Source organism: Miniopterus natalensis, chromosome 9, assembly GCF_054644295.1.
Source record: "Miniopterus natalensis isolate mMinNat1 chromosome 9, mMinNat1.hap1, whole genome shotgun sequence".
Classification (NCBI taxonomy): Eukaryota; Metazoa; Chordata; class Mammalia; order Chiroptera; family Miniopteridae; genus Miniopterus; species Miniopterus natalensis.
Genome location: NC_142089.1, coordinates 16,084,659 through 16,111,252, shown reverse-complemented (window position 1 = coordinate 16,111,252; position 26,594 = coordinate 16,084,659). Strand labels below are relative to the sequence as shown.

The following is a 26,594-nucleotide window of genomic DNA, read 5'->3' as shown; positions in this document are numbered from 1 at the left end:
TATCTGATAAGGGTCTAGTCTCCAGAATACTATAAAAAGAACTATTATAACTCAACAATAAAAAGACAAATAGCCTAATTTAAAACGAGGCAAATAACTTGAATAGATATTTCACCAGAGAGGATACACAAACTGCCAATAAGCACTAGAGAAGATGGTCAACATCATTAGTTATTAGGAAAATGCAAATTAAAACCACAGGATGATATGATTTCACACCCTCTAGGACAGCTTTAAGGTTTTTTTTTAAAAAAAGGAAAATAACAAGTGTTAGTGATGATGTAGAGAAAGTGATACCCTTATACATTGCTGGTAGAAATGTAAAGTGGTGCAACCACTGTAGAAAACAGTGTGGCAATGGCTCAGAAAGTTAAACATAGAATTACCATATGACCCAGCAATTCCACCACTAGGTATACACCCAAGAGAACTGAAAACAGGTATTCAAACAAAAACTTGTACATCAATAACAGCTTTATTCATAATAGTCAAAAGTATAAATATAATATCCATTAGCTAATGAACAGACAACAAAATGTGGTATACCAACATGGTGGAATATTATTCGGCAATAAAAAGGAATGAGGTACTGATACATGCTAGCACATGGATGAACCTTGAAAACATTATACTTAGTAAAAGGAGTCAAATACAAAAGGCCACATATATTATATAATTCCATCTATATGAAACATCCAGAATATGCAAGCCCATAAAGACAGAAAATAGAATAGTTGCCAAAGTCTGCTAATGTATAAGAACTTTCCTGTTAGGGTAATGAAAATGTTCTAGAATAAAATAATCATGATACGTGAATACACTCAAAACCACTGAATTTTACATTTTTAAACAGTAAATTTTATGTTATGTAAATTATATCTCATTCTTTCAAAAAGGATATGGAAAGAGCAGTTGTATATGGTGAAAAGAATACTGTACAAGGTAGAAAGCCAAGGATCAAGTTCTGTCTCTGCCATGAACTGGTCAAGTCACTCCAAATTTGGGGGCCACAGTTTCCTGATCTCTATATGAGGAGAGGGGCCAAATGATTTCTGGAGTCTCTTCTGGATTTAACTTCTAATTTTGACTATTACTTACCAAATATGATAAACATAAAAGTCTAACAATTGAAAACCCTAAAGCACCCGAAGATAAGAATAAGGAAAGTAGGGCCCGGCAGGGCGTGGCTCAGTGGTTAAGCGTCGACCTAGGATCCAGGCGATCAGGGTTCGATTCCTGGTCAGGGCACATGCCCGGGTTGCGGGCTGCAGCCAATCAATGACTCTCTCATCATTGATGTTTCTAGCTCTCTCTCTCCATCTCCTTTCCTCTCTCTGAAATCAATAAAGATATATTAAAAAAAAAAAAGAATAAGGAAAGTAGGAATTAGACTTGGAATGTTAGAGAAGAAAGGACAAATCATGCTAAGTTTAGAATAGCCTAAGAAGGAAATAAAAGAGAAATAAACCATTTAATAATGAGAAAATTAAGTTAGATGTGGCCAAGAAAGTTAAGCAAAGGATATTTGATCAGAAAAGTAGTAATGAACTACAATAACTCTTAAGGAGAGAAATTACTCACTCCATGGAAGCTCTATTTAAGGAAGATAAATATGGCAGGATAGAGTGGAAAGAAAAAAGACTAAAGGTAAGAAGAGCAACTAAATAATTAATACACAGATCCTGGTTCCCAATATTATTCTCCCATAAAAGGAACCAGGGCTCCTTGGTTCTTGATTCTAGGGCCGGGCAAGATAAGCACAGAGCATACTGTGGTGCCGGAAAGTGTTCACACACGCATAATGAGGGCATGTGAAATGAATCTAGAGGCCAACTAAAAGAGCTTCCAAAGGCCAAAGCTGGAACAATTTGAGCAACAAAATAAATAGTGTGAATTATAACCCAAAGTATAAAATAAATACCCATATCAATATGAATCTATACTGATATATATAAATGTTTGAATAAATAAACGGGGGAGCCCTAGCCAGTAGGGCTCAGTTGGTTGAGCATGGGTCCTGGACACCAAAAGGTCAATGGTTCGATTCCTGGTCAGGGCACAGACCCAGGTTTCAGGTTCAATCCCTGGTAGGGAAGCATGCAGGAAGCAATCAATCAATGTTTCTCTCTCTCCCCCTCTCCCTTCCTTTCTCTAAAATCAATAAAAATAAATAAAATAAATAAATGGTGGAGAACAGGCAAATCTCTGGTGTGGAATTCCAAATAACTGAAGTAAATACTTTTCTGCAAGCATAATTCTCCACTCCTTAAGCGTGGGCTGTGCATGATGCCTGTCTTCCAAGAGTACAGTATGGAAAGGAAGGGGGTAAAAAAGAGTAATTTACAGTAGAGAAACCTGATCTGCTTCAAGTCAAGATCAAGGTTAACATCAACAGTAATAAGTCATATTGGCAATATGTACCTTTGTTGGGATGTAATGAGAATGGCACTCTACCTCTACGGTTTCCTCCCAAAACCACATTATCCAAGTCTAATCAGGAGAAAAACATCAAACAAATCCCAACTGAGGTACATTCTACAAAACAGCTGACCAGTAATACTCAAAGCTGTCAAGGTCATAAAAAATAAGGAAAGTCTGAGAAACTGTCACAACCAAGGGAAGTCTAAGGACACATGGCTACTAAATGTAATGTGGTATTCTGGATGGAATCTTAGAACAGAAAGGACAATAGGAAAAGAACTGAAGAAATCTGAATAAAGTATGAGCTTTAGTTAATAATAATGTGTCAATATTGGTTTAATAGCAATATAAGATTATTAATAATAGGGGAAACTGGGTGTGGGGTTTAAGAGGAACATTCTGTATAACCTTCACAATAATCCTGTATATCTAAAACTGATAAAAGTTCACATATTTTTTAAAAAGTTAATGCAACAATTTAGCCCTGGTCTGAGTCAGTGCTCTGTCAGCGAGAATGTAAACATAAGGACAAATACAAGACATATTAAAATGAAAGACATAACAGAACTGGATAACAAAGAAAATATGATGGGTGAAGGAGATAAAGAAGTGGAATATTAAACAGATGTTTCAAGCCTGGGAAAGGGGAAAATATTGTTGCCATTACAAAAAACAAACAAACAATGAAACAGGAAAGATAAGACTGGAAAAGTAAGGCTGGCCTTAGAATGCCTACTGAATATCTCCCTTCTTCCCCTCCTTTAAACACATTCCTCCTCCTATATTTAACCTGTACTGGTTAAAGGCAACACCATTATTTCTTCATTCATTCATTTACCCAGTACAAAGTGGTCACATGAGTAAACAGATATGATCTTGCCCGCATAGTCTTATAGTCTAGCAAGGAAGTGTGAAATTAAAAAAGAAATTACAAAGGTACTGAGTATTACAGAGAAGTGCAGAATGCTAAGGTTACGTAACAAGCAAACCTAATCAGAAGCCCTGTCCCTCAAACAAAAAACCTAGTTGTCCTCACTTCACACAGTCAATGCATCCTCAAGTGAAATTTAACTTAACGCCTAAATCTCTTATCTCTCACCTCTTCCACTGTGACTGTCTAGATTCGGGCCCCAATAATTTTTGTTTATTTAACATAGTAGACTTATATTTAGTTTTCCTGCCTCCAGTTACAGTCCTCTCCCATTTGTCATCCACAAAACTACCAGAATAATCTTTCAATAATATAATCTGCTCATAGCTCACCATGTTTCAGAATAATGTTTAAACCCCTTAGTAATGGCATTCCATGATTCTTCATGATCTGATTTCTCATTTCATCTCTCTCCACATCATGTACTCTAGGATAGAGAATTACTCAAAGTTCTCCAAACATGTTTCACCTTTTCATGCCTTTTTATTTACAGTTTCCTCTGTCTGAAAAGCTTTTCACACACACTCCTTTCCAGCTGAACTGGCTTATTCCTATGTGTCCTTTGAAAACCTACTCAAGAGTCACTTCTAAAAAAAGAAAAGAGTCACTTCTACCTCCCTTCCTTGGTTTTTCTTCTCTGTAATCCCACAATACCCTGTGCATATCTCCTTACAGAGCTATTCCCACTTTGACGGGTGGTTTTCTTGAGGGTAGGAATTGTGTCTTGTCCATCTCTGAAATCCTTATTCCTAGTACAGTGACTAGCAAAGAATAAGACATTGGATAAACAAAAGGTGAAGAGAGGTGATGACATAAAATATCCAAATGGAGTTATCCCACAGACAGTGAAAAGACAGACTGGAACATGGGTGTCAGGGTTAGAAAATGTAATTCTTAGATTCAACTGCTTCGGGTAGTAGTAAAATCTCTAAAGATCAATAAAATCTTAGAGAAATGAAAATGAAATGTAGAGAAAAAGACAAAGAGTTTCCCAATGTATATACACACTAAAGTAAAACCAGTCTGTCCTGGTCACAATTTTAGCATATCATATCTCTGATGAGAATCAGTAATCTATCACTTGTCATACCTGCTTTTCTATATGGTTAAAAATAAAATAAAAGAGAAATACAAATAAGAAACAATTTGGATTTTTTTTTTTAATGTATCTTTATTGATTTCAGAGAAAGGAGGGAGAGGGAGAGATAGAAACATCAATGATGAGAGAGTCGTCATTGATTGGCTGTCTCCTTCCTGCATGCCCCCAACTAGGGATTGAGCCCACAACCTGGGCATGTGCCCTGACTAGGAATCAAACCATGATCTCCTGGATCCTAGATGGATGCTCAACCACTGAGCCACACCCGGCCAGGCCATTTGGATATTTTAAAGTTTAGTAATAATAGGAGCAAGGGAAACAAACAAAAAAGATCTTTTTTTAACTAATCATTTATATGTATTGGCCATGTCTAGATTTCTAGGTGCCATAAGAAATATGACAAAGTAGAAGACTAAATCCTCACACTTAAATTTATAACCTAGCTGGGAAAATGTCATATACAGTACAGGTAAAATGATACAAGGCAGTGTAAGATATGTCACATACAAATGTAAGTTTTCAGAAAAGAATAAAAGGAATTCTTTTTTTAAAAAAATTGATCTTAGAGAGGAAAGAGATTGAGGGAGATAAAGAGAGGGAGAAAGAGAGAGAAACATCGACCAGTTGCCTCCACTCACACCCTGACCGGGGATTGAACCACAACTTGGGTATGTGCCCTGACTGGGAATCAACCCACCACCTTCTGGTGTACGGGATGACGCTCCAACCAACTGAGCCATACCGGCCAGGGAAAAGGAATTCTTTTTTGACAAGAATCAATTCTCCCTAATTTACCTATCTAAAAATTTGGATTTTCATAAATTAAGCTTTCCTAAAAAGAGATTCAGTGTATTTATAATGTTATTATATAAAAATCAAAAGAACAGTGGTTGTGTCCTGAAAGGGTGTCGGTAGGCAGGGATTAACTGGGAAGGAATGTGAGGGAACTTATTGAGATTAAGATAATACTCTATACCAGTGGCTCTCAAATCCCCAGACCTGCATTATTGACATCATTGGGAACCTGTTAAAAGTGCAAATTCTCAGGCCCCACTTCAGACCTACTGAATCAGAAACTCTAGGGATAATCAGTTTTAAAGTAGTCTGTGAAATATTAAAGAGAAGATATCTGCATACTTTCGAAGTATCTCCCCCAAATATTTATTAATTATTGTGGTGGTTTTAACATATATCCATTAATCCTTTCATATTCTCTTTTCCAGAAGATGAGGCTTGATTCCCTCTACCTTGAATGTAGGCTGAACTTAGTGACTTGCTTCTTTTAGGACAAAAATATGAAAAGGAAAAAAATATTAACTTTATAGTGGAGAAACCTGGCAGATACTCCCTTAACCAATAATAATTGATATAGCTAGTAAAACGGATATAATCAATAATAAAAATGATATCATATATCCAGACATGTGATAAGGACACACATCTGTGATATTCTTCCCAAAAATGCACAACCTATCAAATCATGAAAAAAGTCAGACAAACTAAAATTGAGACATCCTACAAAATACCTGGCCAGTACTCTTTAAAAGTTTCAAGGTGATGAAAGGCCAAGGAGGGACTGAGAAACTATCACAAATTGGAGGAGACTAAGAAAGACCTGACCACTAAATCCAATGTGGTATCCTATAATGAATTCTGCCTGGAACAGAAGAAAAGACAATAGTGGAAAAACAGGAAACTGAAATAAAGTCTACAGTTATTAATAATATTGTGCCAATGTTAATCTCTTATTTTTGATAATGAAAGATTATGAAAGATGTTAACAGTATGAGAAGCTGAGTAAAGGGTATAAGAACTTTCTGTACTATCTTTGCAAGGCTTCTATATTGGTAATTCTAATGCAAACTGGAGTTTGAGAACTACTCTTCTATATTATGTTCTACATCTGATAAGAGATGTGAGTTAAACAAGTCTTATGCACTTAGCAGCACTCACTGTTCACTTTAAGATTTGTACATGTCACCACACACAAATTATACCTCAAAATTAAATAACTGTAAAAATCTAATCACAAAGTGTTTCCTCTCCCCCTGCCCTTGCTCCCAACACTCACAATTTTGAAAACTAAATTGCTACATATTAATGGTAACAATTCCCTCTAGAATAGGTAAAGGAATGTGCATAGATATTTCAGTTAGTCAAGTATTTCATCAAGCAGAAGATACTGATGTATGTAGGCAAAAGTCAATTCTATACATAAAGAGTGTCATAATTTGGTTAAAATTGACTATTTAAAGTTTATTTATTCCAAAAAGTAAATCAATGATGAAAATCTCAAAGAAGAGCACTCAAAGCAGGGTCTGATATGTAGCAGGAAGTGCTCTGGATTCTTCCTTAACTACAGTAAGACTGCATCTTCTTCTTACGTATACATAAATACAAAAAGTGCCAATGCCCAGTAATGTTAGAACAAAGCCATCAGTAGACTTTCAGTGCCATCCTTACAAAAAATATGAAAACACAAGATGTCCCATCTGTCTGTTCTATACTTGGACTCTCACTCTTCCTTTCTATCATCTTAAAATGGAGACAGTTGTTCTCCCACCTATCAGGGCCTTCCTACTCAGTGTGGCCCCCACACCATCAAAACAAACACATCCAGGGCATGTTATGCTGCAGAATCCCAGACCCCATCCCAGCCCACTGTATCAGAATCTGTTTTTAAACATGATCCTCAGGTGATCTGTATGCACATTAAGGGTTAAGAAATACTGAAATAGAGAATAATTAATGTTAATATGCTTTTACTCAAAAATGTTGCGTAAGAAAGCCACAGTAAAAGTTCAACAATTTAGAGTGTAATATATGATGACTTGGGAAAATCAGAATAGGAGAAAATGAAAGTTTACCACTACCCCACCCATAATAGGAGTACCAAATCTAATCATCATGCTATAAACCAGTTTTGAAGTCAACTAAACCTGGGTTTAAATCTTAGTACCCCAGTTATTAGCTGCATGACCTTAGACAAGTTATTTCACCTCTCCTAGCCTCAGTTCACTACTTTATTCAAGGAAAATACCATCACCTGACTCATGGGACTGCTGTAAGAATATTAAGTAAAGTCCTTAGTACAGGATACTCAATAAATCTTCTTTACCTCTTCCCTTCTTTTTGAACAGGACAAGACAGACTCAAAGACGCATGTTGCCATCTATTCATCATCAAAATATAATGAATACAGAAAATATGTTTTGATCCAAAATGTTTTTCTGGTGCTGCCGTTTACTGATTAAGGCTCAAATGTTTAAAATAAAACAAAACATAAAGAACAAAAGAAAGCAAAAAAGCTCATATGTTCAACTGGGACACATCATATCAGATAATTTTCAATATGATGTAGAACTCATTTTCTTTCTAAAATTTTTAAATTTAATTTTTAAAATATGGTATATTATGCAAAATAATGCCCTAAGAAGTAAATTACCAGACCAAAATTAAATTTGGATTAGAAGATACAGTAGCTCTTAAAAACTGGAAAAATATTAAATACTCAACTATATAAAAAGTAAATATACAAAATATACTCAGCTCAAAATCTAACTGTATTGTGCTCTCGATATTTAAACTGTCAAAAAAAGGTATTTAAAAATCTAACAAAATGTCTAGACTTTTGTTTATAAAATAGGAGTATACGCCTTGGAGAAAAAGCTTAGTTCTACTGTCACTAACTTCTCATATTTTTCTGTCCTATTTGGAGACCCTTGACCTCCAAAAAGTCACTCCAAAAATAAAACTCTAAATAACCAATAATATTAATAAGATACCAGGGTCATACTCTCATGAAGCAAATTTACTTCTAAGTGATTTGCAGAGCATATGGTCTTTTAATACTGTATTTGACTTACACTAATATGAGAAGAGATCAACAGAATTAAAGGTGACATGAAAGAATAAATGTACTGAGGGCCTAAAAAAATAGACTATTTAGTGAACAGAGTAGACATCTCAGGCTAAAAATATATATGGCTATACCAAACTCAGGCTTGGTCTGTTTTTTATCCCCACACTAACACTAACACAAACTCCTTGGGGGAAAAAAATATCTGCACTGGGGGGAAGAGAGGGTGGGAAAAAAAAGCGTTTGGCAGTCAAGCATGACTAATTAGTACTGCACCCGCCTAGAAAAAAAGATATTATAGAAATGTACACAAGTAAAATTAAAATTGAACATTCAATCCAAGAAAGAATGATTCACAAGAAGTAACTTATAATAAACAATTGCAATCAATGATTAGAATACAGAATATGCACATAACCTCTTGGTTAATATCTTAAGATTATTTACTATGCAAAGGTAGATTGACTGTGAAACTAAAAAAACTTAAGCTTCAGGGCCCTTATTTGTATTGCCAAGTCCATATGGTAGAAGAAAGACCGAATTATCATTCTATTGTCTCTATAGAAAATTATATTACAAAGTCATAATATGCAAATCTTTAGAGGAGTATAAAGCCAAAAAAAATAGGGGAAAAAATTACAGTAGTGAAACAGGCAGTTAATTAATAAAAAATGTTATGCTATTTTTCTGAATTCTGTGATGTTTGTGCTATTTTTCAGCTTTTCTTTTTTTAATTGATTTTAGAGAGAGAACCATCAATGTGAGAGAGAAACATCCATTGGTAGCCTTCCATACATGACACGACTGGGGATCAAACCAGCAACCTGGGTATGTGCCCTGACTGGGAACCAAACCCACCACCTTTCAGTATATGGGATGATACTCCAACAGAGCCACACCGGCCAGGGCCAGCTTTTTAAAATATGTAATTTGTTGCGATTCCTCATTCTAAATATTTTTCTTCTCTAACTTTGTATTCATAATTTTGTATTCTTCTTTTTTTAAAAAGCCCCTATTACTAAGCATTTGGACTATTGATGAAATAATTTAACCTGCCTCATCCTTTTAATATCATTGTATTAAAGACCTGCTTAACCAGGTGCAATTTCCCAAGGAACAGATCAAATTCCAGTGGAATTTTATTCAGACCTTTATTTCTTAAAATCATATTCAGCCAGAGAGAAATAATAGTGATGAAAAGGTCGTGAAATGGAAAAGAACATCTCGTGGATAGGTGGTACATTTATAGAAAAACAGATTCATTTGCAGTGATATTATTTATTTAGGCAAGATGAAATACAGCTAAACAGTAAGAACATAATCAAAAATACTCAGGAAGCTGGTGGTAACTAACAGTGAAGATGGCTGACAGAAAACAGGAGACCATGGAACCAAAGAGAAAAAAATGATTAAAAAAATAACTAAGGACAATTCCTCAAAATGTTAACAGAGTCACCATCTGATCCAACAATTCCTCTCCTAGGCATATACTCAGGAGGAATGAAAACATGTTCACACAAAAAATTTGTGCATGAATGTTCACAGCAGCATTATTCATAACTGTCAAAAACTGGAAGCAACCCAAATGTCCATCAGCTGATGAATGGATGAATAAAATGTGATATAACCATATAATAAAATATTATTCAGCAATAAAAAGGAATGAGCTATTAATACATGCTACCACATGGATGAACCCTGAAAATGCTATCCTAAGTGAAATAAGCCAATCACAAAAGGCCACATATTATATTATTTCACTTATATGAAATATCCAAAATAGGCAAATCTACAAAGATGTAGTTAATGTTGCCTAATGCTGGGGCTGCAGGGTGGGAAATGGGGATTGACTGCTAATGGATATGGGGTTTCTTCTGGGGGGACAAAAGTGTTCTAAAATTGTATTGAGATGATGGCTGCAAAACCTGTGAACATACTAGAAAACACTGAATTGTACATTTTAAATGGGTAAATTGTATGCTATGTTAATTACATCTCAATAAACCTATAAAAAAAAAAGCCAAGGTCAGAACATATGTACAAGCTGGATTTTAACTATCATTTAAAATAATTAGTTCTTATTCATTAAGTGCCCACTATGTGCTAGGTACTATGTTAAGCATATTATATATTTCTAATCTTTTCAGCAATTCTAAAAGGTAAGTTTAGGATGTTAAATGTTATATAAATTTAACAGATGAAGAAACTGAGAAACAGGGAAGATAAGTAACTTGCCTAAATACACACAGCTAATCAGTATCAGAGCCAGGATTCTAAACCAGAGCTGTGACTGCAAAGGTCTTAGACCTTATTACTCTTTTCCTTAGAAACAAGCCCAGGAACCTCGTATCAAGAGCCTGGTTCTCTATACCCTTCCATAATTAACAGTCTGTGATACAACGGACACCTCCTTTAACATTTAAACTCAGCCTGCTCAAGGCACCAAGTGTTCCATCTTGACCACACCAGGCTGTTTATCTCCACTGTCCTCAGCCAAACTTTGGACTGACCAAGTGCTTAGGATCTCCTCAAGCAAAACTCTGAGATAGAATTACAACAAACTAAAGGGTAGCTCCTTAGGTATCAAATGGTGTTAAGAATCAAAGAATGGGAAGGGAATATTTATTGAGAGCTACTTTGCACCAAGTTACTGAGTTATAATCAGAGATTGTATGGTCTAAGGTAAATGATTAAAAGGAAGCCCCTCAACATACACACATCTACCCCAAAACCCCTCTACTGTTTGTGTTTCTCTTCTGTGAATAGTAATGATATTCTATGGGTAACTGTGGTCTCCCCTAAGGGGGAGATCAACCTGGTGTTGATCACAAGCAAGAAGTGGGTCCTCTCTCAGATATAACCATAGGTTAGCAAGATCGAGAACCCCTTTTTTCTCTGGGCCTTCTCCTCTGGGTTTACAACAATCTGCATATGCTGGAGGCACTCCCAGGTAGAAGAGTTAGAGATGGCTTCTGCCACTGGAAGGCAGATAGATGTGCTGCAGTCAAGAAACAGGTATCCCAATAGAAGACCACAAATTGAAGAGTTTGATTGTGAGTCAGATTGCACAGAAGCGTATCAGTAACTCTGTGCTTATGTCCTTTTTGTATATCTGAGCCTTTAGTAAGTACTAAATGTTCCAGCCTGGTCTCAGCTGTGTACTACAGGAGTATTAAGAGAAGACTCACCTCTGGAACAGAAAATTAAAGAGAAAACAACACTCCCTAATGTCAGCAAGGGATTCCCCAGGGGATCAAAAGTCCTTGCTATGAACTCCAATTATTCCACACCATGTGCAGAATTTCCTTCTAAAGCCAATTCTGGAACATCCTGACTCTTATTTATTAAGATAGAACGCAGTTTTTTCCTATCAAAAATGAACATGACTGTAAACTCAGGCCTATTTGATTCCAAATCTGTATTCTTATTGGCTGCTACATCACATTGTCTCTGAAATACTATAAATAGAAAACTGTTCAGCAAAAATATGGGAGAGAATTATTTAAGAGGAGAAGGAGGTGGAAGGTGGAAAGAGAGGGAGGAAGGGAAAAGAAAGGAAAGAGAGGGATTTCGGCAAAGCATAAAAACTCATTGTGGATTAAATGTCAAAGATGGAAATATTTAAATTAAATATATGCACTTAGCATATATAGAGAGAAGTCCCTGATCTATAGCTAGCATTTGATATGTATTAATTCCCTTTCTTAGGAACAAATACAAGAGCCGTGTAGAAAAATGCTGTCTTAAGTTTAAGCTTTTGAAAAAGTTCAAGTGTAATGATATTAGAATAGATATCCAACAACAACAAAACACTCCACATTTCCTTACTGAAAAATATTCTATAGGTAAGAAGAACCCAGAACTGTGGCAACTATAAAAGTTATACATCAGTTCTCTCTTTCAAACAAAAAGGGGAACACACTATCTCACTTCTCCAATATGTTTAAATGCAAAAATACATGCAAATTCATGAATTCATTAAACTGCAAAATCATTTGCTTTCTTATTTACTTTAAGGCAATAAGGTATAATATATTTCTGTATCTGTTAAAAGTCACAAAGATTCAAGGCACTTCAAATTTCAGGTGGCTTATATACAAGTTCCGCTGCAAAAATACCTTCCCAACGAACATCAGCCAAACCCCTTCCTGTTTTTCACCTTGTATGTTTACTTTCACATCTGCTGAGAAAGATAAAAGCAACAATGGGGACATCAACCACATGACCATGTCCTACCAACCCGGAAATGAAGCTGTGAAGCCAGAGTTGCTGTGAAATGGGTCTTTAGACATGCAGGCTTAAAAATGTTACAGTATAAGTCTGAATCAAATCCAAAGATCGCCACTAGACAAAACCAATAGTATATTTCTATATAGCTATATCTGTTTATAGATAATAATCATATAAACGCATAAATACCCAATTTAAGTAGAAAAAGGTATAGGTCAACATGCAAAAATTATTCTTCTTAACCAAAGATTATTCTCCCCATCTCCATGAGGTCAGATTTTTATCAAAGGGAAAAAGGAATTAACATTTATTTATTGAGTATCTGTATGTGACAGGCGTGCTGCAAAGTTTATTTTTGTTTGTTATTACTATGTATTCTGTGTAATGAGGGTATTATCCTCATTTTACAGAAGAGGAAACTGAGGCATAGAAAAGTACTTTCACAAGATCACAATCACTAAGAAATCATTAGCTTTGACAGAAGTCCTGCACCCAAATCTCTCCTTCCCCACTTGCTCATGGACATATTCAGTAAAGGTGGAGCAATAAAGAATGTGGCTTTGAAGCCAATTTTCACTTGCTAGTTGTGTAGCTTCAGATAAATTACTTAACTTTTAACGTACTACTTAAAATGTAAAATGAGATTAGTCACACCTACTTCATAGGGTTGTGGGGAGGCTTAAATGCAAAAATAATGGCTAACATCACCCTGGCCAGTTTGGCTCAGTTGGTTGAGCCTTGTCCCACGCACCAAAAGGTTGCTGGTTCGATTTCCACTCAGAGCACGTGCCCGGGTTGCAGACTCAATTCCTAATAGGAGGTAGCCGATCAATGTTTCTCTCTCTCTCTCTCTCCCTCTTACTTCCTCTCTCTAAAATCAATAAAAACATATTTTAAAAAATAATGTCTAACATTTATCTGGTGCCAGTCACTGTTCTAAATACTTCACATATATTAATTCATTTAATCATCATAACAACCTTAAAAGGTAACTATTTTTTATCATCCCCATGTTATATAATGTGTAAACTGAGGTACAGAAGTTAAGTAACTTGCCTAAGATCACCAAATAAAGAGTGACACAACTAGAACTTAAAACCAGGCATTCTAGCCCTAGAGTCCACACCTTCAACACCTATGTCATACCTATAAAACACACAGCACAGAGTTTGGCTCATAATAAAATATCAATAAACACTAACATTTTTATTTTTACTGGCATATAATATTACCCAGTACATAGAGGCTGAAATGTATTAAAACAAGGGGAAGAGCCAGAATTTAAACCCAGGTTTTACCCTGTGCTTTTCCCATAACTACGTCTTTCTATGACACAGTACCTCTATTCCTAATATTTTGTGTATGCCCAGTTATTTCTACTAATACTAGATCATTAAACTTCCTTAAGACAGGGGTCATACTTTCCATATTTTTGTGAGAACATACAATCACTCACAGGCTCCTGCTCATTATGGATAATATGGATAATATGTATTAAATGAATGATCATGCCATTCCTCTGCTCGAAATCCTCCCAAGAAGTCCCATCTCAGAAAAAAATGTAGTCTGTAGCTTAGCCAACAAGGTACTACATGAACTGCTCTTTCTCCTTTCTGAGCTCAAGTCCTACCATTTTCCCCTAGATCATTTTAATCCCGCCATGTTGGCTTACTTAATGTTTCTCAATCACACCAAACATGCTTAACCTTTGTGCATGTAGTTCTTCTGCCTGAAATGCTCTCCTCCAGGTACCATTCAGGACTCTGCTCAAGAGTCACCTCACCAGAGAGGTCGTCTCTGACCACTCTATCTAAAATACCCACCCCACCTCCCTCACTCTTTGTCCCCTTATCCTGCTTTCCCTGATCCTCACTAAAATCTTATATTTTATCCCTGATTTGTATACTTGTTTATTATTTGTCCTCTCCCACTAAAATGTAAGCCCAGAGAACAGATAATTCTATTCTTTATTTTATTATCAGACACTTTATTCACTGCATGTCCCAATGCACTTAGGACAGTGCCTGGTAAATAGTAGACAATCGATAGTTATTAAATTAATAAATGGTAGATGTATTAGTTATTTATTGTTGTATAACACATTACCCCAAAACTCAGTGGCTTAAAACAACAAACTATTATCTTAGTTCTGTTGGTCAGAAATTCAGGCATAGTTTAGCTTGGTGCCTTTGGCTCAGGGTCTCTCATGAAGTTGGAGCCAAGTAGTCAACCAGGTTTGCATTCATCTCAAGACTCTACTCTGCCTGGATAATCTGCTTCCAAGCTCACTCACATGGCTGTTGTCAGGCCTCAGGAAATCTGCTCCAAGCTCTTACATAGTTACTGACAGACCTTGGTTTCTCGCCATGTGAGCCTCTCCATAGGCTGTCTGAACATTCACAGGACACGGCAGCTGGTGATTTGAGTGACAGGGAGAGGGCCAGAGAGTGTCCAAGATGGGAGTGCCCAAGAAAGAAGCCACAGCCTTTTGTAACCTAATCTTGGAAGTGACATTCTACCACTGGTGTATTCTATTCATTAGAAGTAAGTCACCAGGTCCAGGCAACAACTCAAGGGAAAGGATTATACAAGGACATGAATACAGGAGGAAGGCATCATTGGGGCCATCTTAAAGGCTGCCTATCTCAATAGGCACAATAAAAATCTTTTAAAAACAAAAAGCACACCTTGCCCTTTAGTCACCTGATATATTCTTTAGTGTATCTATTTAAATATGATGCTGTAATCATTATGCAGTCGTTCACACAGTGCAAGTCTTTTTAATCTTACAAAACACCAAAGGGAGTACATTAACTATTGAACATTTTTTGTTAACCAGTGTTCATTAACAATCGTATTACAGATAATACAACTAGAAAGGATCAGTCAACAAAAATAGCATCCAGAGAAAACAGAGTTATTGGATAAATCTTGCTAAATAGATGACATCAATTTTTAAAAAATATGAATTGGATATTGGTTATGGAAATATTACTTTTCTTAGGTAGGATAATGGTATTGTGGGTATCTAGGATAACATCTTTATTCTTAGGAGAGGCATACTGAAGTGTTTTAGGAGTAAAGGATCATATCTGTACCTTAGTTTCCAAAAAAACAGGACATATGTACACACTTATACAGGGAGAGGTAATCAGAAGCAGAGTCAGAATTATAACCCAAATCTTAAGTCTTAATTATATATCCTTGAATTCACATTCTCACTATACCTCTGCATGTCTAGTGTCTCCCCTATGTTATGTACCTAGCTACTATACTAAGCAATATTTGTGTTTGAGGGAATGGGGAAGCCAATGAAAGACATGACATTGACCTTTTGCCCTCCAGAAGCTGACAACCTTATTGGGAAATACAAATTTTATATGCAATATAAAACAATACTTGACAAATCTGGTAGAGCACAAATAAATGCTGCAAGAGTTCAGAAGAGGATACCAATAAACATTCAGAGGATAAAATATCTTTAAAACCTCTTCCCTTTTACAGGTTTCTTATTCTTGGCCTCCTTTCCCTTAAGTATTTCTCCTTTATTTACTTGGCAACAACTTACTTGGTTATTTCCTACCTAACAAAATTATCTGGAGACTATCTAAACATAAAATATATGTTTTGCCTGTTTGGAACACAGGCTATGATTTTTAAAATAAAATACTATTTACATTTTCACTGGGGGAAAAATGCTAAATATACTATCTGAATATTCTTGCCTTCAGAAGCAATTGTGTTGTTTCAAGCGTTGAGGATGCCAGAAAGCTTGAAGACTTAAAAATAACCTCACAAAGAGCTGATTTCCAACACCAGATGGAAAGAAATTACTCTAAAGACACATGTGTGGGAGGACATATATACAACATCATATGACACCATGCAAAGATTTATATAATTACATAATACCATCAAAACTAGCAGGACTCTGCAGGTAGTAAGTTAGCAACAGTATCGACTCTCTGAATCATTAAAAAGATAAAAGGGCAAGAAAGAGCAAGTAGGTGGTAGCAAAAAAAAAAAAAAAAAAGCCTGCACTTCAAACTGCCTTCCATGCATCCCTGTTGCACACTGAAATGGTTGGCAGGTAAAATTTGAGGGCTTAAATCTTTGGAGCTCTTGACAGTTCTGCCTGTGTCCATATGGTCAAAATTGGGGGGGTAGGCGGAAGATGAATTTCAACAATCTGTACCAAGTGTATTATTAAGGTGAAACAGTTTTCACTTGAATATATGTAGAACATCAAATTGGTAAACTGAAATGCATACTTGACATATCATTAAAATAACACTTCTTTATATGATATTTTATTTTTGTATTCAAAGATATACTGATAAGATAGCATTTAGCATTGTGTTCAAATGATTCTAGCCTGGCCAAGCGTAGCTCAGCGGTTAAGCGTCAACCTAGGATCCAGGAAATCAAGGTTCGATTCCTAGTCAGGGCACATGCCTGGGTTGTGGGCTCGATCCCCAGTCAGGGGCATGCAAGAGGCAGCTGATCAATGGCGACTCTCTCATCATTGATGTTTCTGTCTCTCTCCCTCTCCCTTCCTCTCTCTGAAATCAATAAAGATATATTTTTTTAAATAAAAATAAATAAATAAAATGATTCTAATAGGGTTACTTAATTTATGTAAGCATTAAGTAATGGCTAAATAGCAATCACAAATGAAGCTTGGCATAGTACTATATATCCACAAATTACCAAAAGTGTAAATTTCTATTACATTGTGGGCCACAGGCTTAAATTTAACTATTTTAAAATAACCCTATGCTTTAATGTTAAATCACTGAGAGTTTCTCACTCGAGACTTTTATTTATTTTTTATCTTTATTGTTGAAAGTATTACAGATGTTCTTTTTCCCCCCCCATTGATCCTCTTTACCCCAAATCCACCTCACCCTCAGGCCTTCCCCATACCAATGTCTGTGTCCAGGTTATGCATATAAGCATGTATGTTCTTTGATTAATCTCTCCCCACCCACTCCCCCACCCCCACCTTCCCTCTGAGACCCCTCGGTTTGTTCCATGCTTCTATGTCTCTGGATCTATTTTGCTCATCAGTTTATTTTATTATATTCCACATATGTCACGCAAGACTTTTAAACATAACTTTTTTATGGTTCAATACAGATATTATCAAAATATAATATAAAAGTTTTCTAAGTGAACATTAATGTAGAAAGTATTTAAACTTCAGTCTATGTTATGTCCAGTGCTACAATTCAGACACACAGAGGGCCTACCAAAAGTTGATTTGGATTAGGATAATTCTGTAGAGGCTAGAAGGCACAAAGAGCAGGTAAGTTGCATTTATAAGTCCCAATTAAATATATGAGTATATGTCCCAATTAAATATATGAGTATATATGAGTCCCAATTAAATATATGAGTATATATTATATCCTATTTTATCTTACTACTTCCACCTATTTCCAAAGACAGTGAGGTGTTCCTATCCCTATTAATAGATAATATTAATAAACAGAACTACAGATATATATTAAATTTAGATAGAATAGATATGAATAGAGCATCTACTGCTTCTTCCAATCTTATTTATCAATATAAATATTTAGTCATAGTTCCTATTCATTTCATTAGACAATCTTGCCTCTTCCTATCCACTCTATGAGATTACTTTAACCCTACCCACGGTCCACTCCACATAGCTCAGAAACTATTTTAATTTCTGCAAATAGAGATTGCCCTGAAAACAAAGAATGATAGAAGAGGCCCTAGATTAACTAGGTGGAAGTGACCCAAAGAGTCTTCAGCCATGGACGGGAGAGAGCAGCAAGTTAATAAACAATCACAGTTTAATCCATATGGCTTTATCTTGGAGATAATAAGAGATAGCTACAAAATGAGAACTAGTATTAATAAATGCAATAAAATAATAAATAATAAAACATGATGCCAGAATGACTCTAGAATTTTTATATAAAAGGGACTTTTAGGGGTAGCATATTTACTTAGATGACTTTGAGGGAAAGCTGATGAAGATTAGGGGTAGGGCGTATTAAAATCTCTCCAAGTCATTCCTTGGATTGTACTGGCCACACCCATGGTATGTTGCTTTTCTTTAAAGGTAAAAAGAGCTAGCCAATTTATTTTCAAATACTTCAAGATGAGTACAATCTCATTTAAATAAAAATAATTAGCAAAAATAAATGTAAATAGACTTTTATTATAATCAGATTCTCTCACTAAACTTTCCTAAAATGAACATTTGAAGTAATGTCAGTGGGGTAGTTAATTCTAAATAAGATCAGCACTCAAAATAAAATATCAAGGTCTCCTTTCTAAAGCCTCTAATTTCTCACTACTGTTCATCACTATAGCTGTTCTCTTCATCCTTCTCAGGGTGAATTCATTAAATAGCAGCAGAGTGTATCAAATACTAATCTAACCCAGTGTGTCCACCACAGTATTTGTTACACTGCATTGTACTGAACAAATCACGACCCCATTCATAAAAAGGACACATAGTAAATCACCAGTGATAAACCAACACATAGTAAATCACCAGTGATAAACCAACAAACTCAAATAGACAACAAAAATTAACATATATATTTGGAATCTGGCTCTTCTCTAACTAAAACCTATTATAAATGCAATGAATCAATTACCTTCCAATAATTCTAGATTCTCTACATAAATAAGGCCCATAACTGATGAATTCATCATGTTAATTTGATAACTCTTTTAAAAGTTTTTTAAAGTTTCATCTTTGGGGATATTATTCAGAAAAAAACCAAAGTTGTTCAGTAGAAAAAAGTTGTTAGAATTATTATTGTTTAGCTCACAAACAAAATAAGGTGATTCCATGCTCAAGCAATAGGGGGAAAACAACTCCTTTAGAGGTAGCAATGAATCTGCATATGAATATGCATGTGACCAATCATGAATCTGATGAGACTCTCAGAAAAATACACTGGCAGCACTTGGGCTGGCCTGCTTCTTAGATAACACGGAAGGAGTATGTGGTCTAAACATACACTCCTACTGATTTAAGAACCAAATTCAGCCCATGATGGTCACTGATATTCTAAAGTTATCATATTGCCAATATTAAATTGGATTTGAACATTCAGAATACAATATAAACAAGCCAAATCACTCATATCACAAATTATAGACTACATATTTAAAATCACAATCTACTGGTAAGCATATCAAAGTACCTGCAGAGAATTCAAGAATCCCTTGACTGCTACTGGGGAACACTTCTGACAAGCTTAACTGAAAGCTTTCTTAGGAACAGGAGGAAGGAAACCAAATAGCATTGTAAGCACACTATCTCCCATAATATGTATTTGTTTAAAATCAAGACCATAAACTAAGGAATGAGATGGAAGGCTAGCTCTGTAATTTCCAGAAATGTTAAATTCAAGCTGCACACAAGAAAACATCACATTGGTGAACTTTAAATGTGGAGCACAAACCTGACAAAAGAAAACAACAGGAAAAATATATAGGTCATATCTCAACAAAATACCACAACCATTTTTTTCAGAGGAGAAAGGATTCATTTAAAATCCCTTGTTAAGCCTGGCCGGATGACTCAGCTGGTTGAACATTGTCCTGTACACCAAAAAAAAAACAGGAAAAAAAAGTAGGGGAGGTTGTGGGTTCAATCCCCTGGTCAGATCAGGGCAACCAATCAGCGTTTCTCCCTCTCTCTCTCTCTTTCTCAATCAATCAATGAAAATATCCTTAGGTGAGGATTTTTTTAATCACTTGTTGATTTAAATATTAGAAGTGTTTCTCAAAGAAAAAAAGAAAGGAGATGAAATGAAAACACTTTTAAATATACAAAGAGGGAAATTTGTGTATTTTTTGTTACTATTATATAAATTATTATATCAGTTATTTCCTACATTCTATTGAGGATAAGCCTACTTTAAAACATAGGTTTATTCACATCTAGTACTTTAATGCAATAAATATGATTTGAGTATTTAACAAACATTAAGGAAATGTTGGCCCTTAGGCCACCAAGAAAGAGAAGAGATGCAGAAAGCAAGCAGAGATCCACCTAAAAGATAAAATTTTCTTTACTGGCTTAAACTATTTGCTGACACCAGAGTTTCCAAGCATTAATTGGAATTCTTAGCTCTGAGTAGAATGGAAGCCTAAGAGCTTTTCTTAATCTACTATCATCCATTATCTATCATAAAGGCTGCACACATTTATGTGGCACTTAGGACCCAAAACCTTTTAATGAACACCAGTTAAAGAAAATTCAACTGGCTGGCCATACTAATGAAAGTCAAAGAAAATTCAAAACAAAACAAAAAATTCCATCAAGTTCCTTCAACATAGGGAACTTTTCCCCACACTTCAAATTACTAATATAGTTAATATTTTTAAGGTAAAACAACTGAAAATAGTCATGAGGAATATACATATATGACAAGCATAGATGAAATTACATGGCCAAAGGTACAGAGATGGGAAAATATGGATTATTACTGAGCAGTTCTTTTTGGTTGGAAAATAAAATAAGGAGAATGCCTACAGAAACTGAAAATAAGTTTATGTTGTTTTAAGCAGCTGAAAAAAAAAAAATGAAGAAGAATAAAGGTGGAAAGGTAGATTGGGGCCATATTGTGTAAGGACTTACCTATAAGGCATTTGGTATAAAACACTAGTATAAATGTTGAGAGAATTTTGGTGAGACCTAAAGATTAGAAACATTTATTTCTAAGCCTAAATTCAACCATACAAGGAAAAAAGTGTAGTTTTGTTACTAGAAGAGAAAGGAGCAAGGTTAGCATGCTGAGCTTGGGTCTACAAGTGAGCTCACTTTGAATGGTGGCAAAGATACTGTACTTCAGTTTCCCCAGGGATATGAATAATGCCTATCTTTACCTTAATTATAGCCTTCCTATAGAAAGCACTCTGAATTAGCACCTTCATTCCAAGGCAGTCTGATGTTCAGTTATCAGCTGTCATTTGTTGAGTCCTTCCTGTGTGCCAGATATTCTGCTATATATTCTACATGGATTATATGAATAACACCCCAAAAAAACTGTTTTATAAAACCAAAACTTGTACAGCTGACAAAGAACTTGTATGTTTCCAATTTACAGAAAAGGAAAGTGAAGAATAGTTAAGTTTCCATAAAAAGTAAAGGTTAATGTTACACTCACAAAATTGGGATAAGAAGAATTATACAAAGAAGATATACGTAAGAAATTCTGTGTGTGTTTGTGTGTGTACTTAAAGGATCAAACCAACTAAAATTTTCGCCAGGACTGAGAATGCTGAAAACAGTAATGATTAACAGCACTGAGTACAGTATATCCTCAAGAGAGTATAACACCACTATAATAATATCCAAGATACAAGACATAACCATTTCTTGCAATTTTCCCTAAAAACAGAAAGAACAAAATAGCAGCTGTGAAATCACCCAGACTACTAAAAAAAGCTCAGCATCTCTTAAAAAAAAAAAAAAGCCACCACTATCTCCTAATCAGCAATACATGCCAAAAACCGACAAGTCTCCACAGACTAGTCATTTATGGTAGGGTACGTTAGAGAAACAACAGGATGACAGTCGCTATCATATGGCCAGAAACCAATCCGTCAGCAATGTTTCACGTGAGATCACTTTCTCTCTCCAGAGAATGCATGATCCTGGGAAGAATAAACCAGTTTTGGCAAACCCTCATCAGGAAGAATAGCCTGCTGACGAATCTTGGAGGACGAGCCTCCATCTAGTCTCTCCACAGGTATTTAAAAAAAAAAAAAAAAGCCCAGCGAGCAGGAGGAAATATTTCCAAGCCGACAGATGCGCGAACTGAAAAAGGAGGTCACGATGCTGAGAGAACAGATTTAACCCTTTGGGCACGGGAACCGAGAAGGCTAAGGGGGAGCGCATTTGAGCCCTCGGTGTTGGCGAATTTTTCTAATGATACGGACGTGCATGGCGGGAAGGCCTCAACGTCCTCGCAGGGTTCCCGCCACCCCTCAGATCATGCCGTCTTCTCCAGACAGCCGGCTACCTCGTTGGGAAGAAAGCTCTGCAGCTGCACCCAACACCTTCATCGCCCAAAACGTGCAATTCTCCCCCATTTGGTTTCCTTCCAAGGCTCCTGCAATGATTGATGGACCAGACCGTACAGATTTCCCCGCGTCAAAAACAAACCCCAAGCCGAACTTTGAAACGCTCCCCCAGATCAGCCCCCGCCTCTTTCCCCTCAGGCCCGCCGCGTCCAGGCTCTAGCCCGTCAGCCTCCGGCGCGGCGTTCGGGGGCCATAGAGCCCGAGCCCCCAGCCCGGGGCCCGGGGCCTGCAGCGGGCTAGAGACAAAGAGGCTGCGGCGCCACCGCGGCCGCCAGGACCGTCCCCTCGGGGACAGCTCCGCGCCCCGCCTTCCCGCAACCCAGCTCGCACGCCGCAGCCGCCTTGCCTCACCGGTGGCAACCGGGACCAGGGTCCCTCGCCTGCCGCTGCAGCTGCCGGATGAACAATGGCAGGAGGAGGCGCTGGCGTCCGAGGCTCGGGCCCTCTGCGACTCGCGGGCTCGCAAGCTGCAGGCGGACTGACTGACTAACCCACCGGCGGAGGGAGGGAGCAAGTGAGCGAGCAAGAGGCTCCGCCGCGCGCCCTCCCGCCTTTCCTCTGTGAGGCAGGGCCGGCCCGGCCCGCAGCCAGCCCGCCCGCGCGCGCGCGCCCCTCCCCCTCTGGTCGCCACAACATTGTAGTAAATTTCTATTGGACGGCGCAGGAGGGAAGGAGGGGGCTGGGCCCGCGGCCCGTCAGCCCATTGGCTGAGGCCAAGTTCTGGCTCCACTGGTTCCCCACTCCCCAAGGCCGGTAAGGAATGGGGAGGGCGAAAAAAAGAGGGGAAAAGGCAAGGGGCTGGCCACGAGTGCGCACGCGCGAGTCGAACCTGCTCGCAAGTCCAGGTGCTCCGGCCCCTGCAGCACCCACGTGGGGAATGAGGCAACTAGTGCCCAGGACGAAGGTGAGGCCATTTCCACCTGGAGGAGGGCCAGGTAAGAGGCTGAGATTTGAAATCCTCAGGGAAAGCTGAAATTGCTGCCAGGCTCCTCCAGCTGACTGCCCCCTAATGCACCTAGTGACCTTGGTTAAGTCATTCAGCTTTTCTGGGCCTCAGTTTCCCCTTCTAGTAAGTTGACCATCTCTAGATGCCATTCTAATCCTGACGTTCCATTAGACTTTACCTCTCCTTACAGCTGGGTAAGGCCTGAAATGGAAGCTGAGTGTTGTGGCCGCACCAAGATTTCAGCTGTCTTCTGTGTTTAATGATCTAATTCTGCCCTGGCACCCTCAAAATCATAAAAACCTAGATGAACTTAGGGTTGCTCTGACAACTGCCTTGTATGCCTTTATTTCCTTTCGGAAGTTTCAGAGGCCCCTTGACCCTTCACATTCCCTGAAAGGTTGGTTTCTGAACAGGCTGGGGCCGCGCAGAGCAGGAAAGAAGGCTCTGTTTTAAGCATGGTCCCTATAAAGTAAGACAGGCTCTGCTATTCCCATTTTAGAGAATAAGAAGCCCAAGCAGAGAAGCTTAGACCTGCCAGGATAAGAAGCCAGGCAATCTGACATCAGAGCCTGTACATGCCAGCTACACTGCCTTAGTATCTAATCATAGCCCTCTCACATCTCAGCTCAGCCTCTAGAAATCGACTACCTAGGTTCAATTCTCAAACTCCAGCCCTCCCTAATTGTTTGGCTCCATAAAAGGGGATAATAGTTCTACCTCATAAGAGTTATTATAGGAATTAAATGAGTTAAAATATGTAAAGGTGTTACAGCAGTGTCTAGCTCATAGTAAGAGCTACATAAGTGTTAATTATTACTGCTATTTGGAGACTAGCATGGACTGAGAGATGTGGAGCTGATTAACATAATAATAACGTATTGCCTGGCCAGGCGTGGTCCAGCAGCTGAGCATCGACCTAGGATCTAGAAGACCGTGGTTCGATTCCTGATCAGGGCACATGCCTGGGTTGCAACCTCAATCCCCAGTTGGGGGCATGCAGGAGGCAGCTGATCAATGGCTACTCTCTCATCATTGATGTTTCCATCTCTCTCTCTCCCTCTCCCTTCCTCTCTGAAGTCAATAAAGATATATTTAAATAATAATAACATATTTGTTAAGCACTCAATTGTTGTCAGCCCTGTACTGAGCACATTATATGAATTATCTATTTGAAACATCCTGAGAACCCCTAGAGGACCACCTGACTACCCTATCTAAAACTGCCTCCACTCACATTCCCTTGCCCTGCTCTAATTTTGCTTCATAGTACTTACTTCTACCTGACTCTACTATATATGTACTATTTATTTGTTGTCCCTCTCAATAAATTGCTGCAGTATAGACCCAGTAGACTGCAAGCTTCAGGTGGGCAGGGACTTTGTCCCTCTTTTTCATCTAATGAACAAGTTATTTTTTATATAAGGAAGCTGAGGCTTATAAGGTCAGGTGACTTGGCCAAGATCATGCTGTGTACTAGGGGTGAAACACCTATTCTTGAATACTCTGGTCCCCTGTCTTAGGTCCTCCAGTTGAGCCATGCTTTTGATTGGGGAAGCTCTAGACCTACCACCCCTGTGCCTCAGAGGCTTCCTACACCTAGACCTGGAAATCTGCTACCATGAAGGATAAATCCCAAAGATCAACCACAAGAGAGCTCACCACTACCACCAAATTCAGATTTATAAAAAACAATATTCTCTATGCCGTAAAGTGCTATGCAATGGCATATCATATTAAAGAGGCTTGGTTGGATGCATGGAGTGTACAGTATTTAATAAACATTACCCTGAAAAAAGTAGGGGTCTCAGGCTAGCAGAAAATGGCTAGACACAGGCAGGTGTAAACCACTCTTAAATTCAGAGTGCCATGCAACAGCACACCAAGAACTGTTGGCACAGGCTTTAGAATTTGAAAGACTTAAATTCTAGTCCTGGCTTTTAGCCTGAAGATGAAAGAGCTTTGTAAACTGTAAAGGACCATCCACACAGGGGGAATTTTTGTTATTAATTAGGTGCACGCCATCACCTTTTATGTTAAATGCCCAGTCCTGAGTATAGCTGGGCCCAACACATAACTGGGGATAGGGGGTAGGTAAGTAATGCCTAATCTGAAAGCAGAGAAACTACCCCTACTCATATGCCCATCTGTCCTCTCAAAAGAAGCCTCTGCAAACCACACATTGAGTCCCAACTCACCCCGCAGAGTGAGGGTGAGTGATGGTTGCCACTGGGTACCAAGGGTAAAGATCTCAAGCACCATCTCTGAAGCTAATCATCTAGGCAGAAACTCAGCCCTGCCTGCTCCATGTTCACATCTGGGTGGTGGCTGTGCCATGCTCCAAGCCCCAGGATGGGATCTCTAGGGGCCATCTCTATCCCGCCTGCCAGCTGAGCCCACCATTGTCTCCCCCACCACCCCTCCTGTTCCTTCCTAGGGAATACAGGCCCTGCTGGCTGCCTGTCAGCCCCAGGAGCAGTCAAGGCCACTAAGGAAAAAAACAAAAAGAAAAAAAGGCAGCATGAAAGGGTCCTAATCCTTCCCCACTGCAAACTGAGCTCCAGCAAAAGCAAACACCAGCTGCATGGAACAGGGTGAAATTAGATGGTGAAATTAGGTGGTGACCAGTGGGGAAAGCCAGGGAGGGTAGATGGGGCCTCCAATGACCTGGAAGAGATGAGATTGAAAGAAAGTAGGGGTAGAGTGGGGGCACAGTTGGAGTCTGAGCCATTCCCAAATCTGGGACATGGGCGGATTAGGGACACAGCTGGCCTAACACCCCAATGATAGGGCTCATGGAAAACATTTGTCTGTTGTGGGGAGGTGGCAAGAGATGAAGAGGGCTTTGAAAAGCTGAGCCCACCAGCAAAGTGTTCTGAACAGTAACTATTGAATAAAAATCAGTCCTGGTACCAAAAGTACATGAAGAGTAGAGATTTCCATCCTGCCTATAGTCATAAAATTGTAGTCATTTTAGATCTATTAAACACAAATGATAAATCAAGCAAGTTATAACAGCGCAGGA

At 38.0% G+C, this 26,594-nt stretch overlaps 1 protein-coding gene across 6 annotated transcripts in view; it reads right to left on the bottom strand.

Annotated features, from left to right (window-relative positions):
- EPB41 (erythrocyte membrane protein band 4.1) overlaps positions 1-23,076 on the bottom strand; it is a 117,305-nt gene extending 94,229 nt beyond the window's left edge. For 3 of the 6 annotated variants that reach the window (XM_087820253.1, XM_087820254.1, XM_016217052.2), the window contains exon 1: positions 22,978-23,076. The gene's annotated coding sequence lies outside the window, so the exon portion shown is untranslated. The remainder of the gene's footprint in view (positions 1-22,977) is intronic. The other 3 variants (XM_087820255.1, XM_087820256.1, XM_016217081.2) reach the window with 2 other exon arrangements.
- Positions 23,077-26,594: the final 3,518 nt, after the last annotated feature.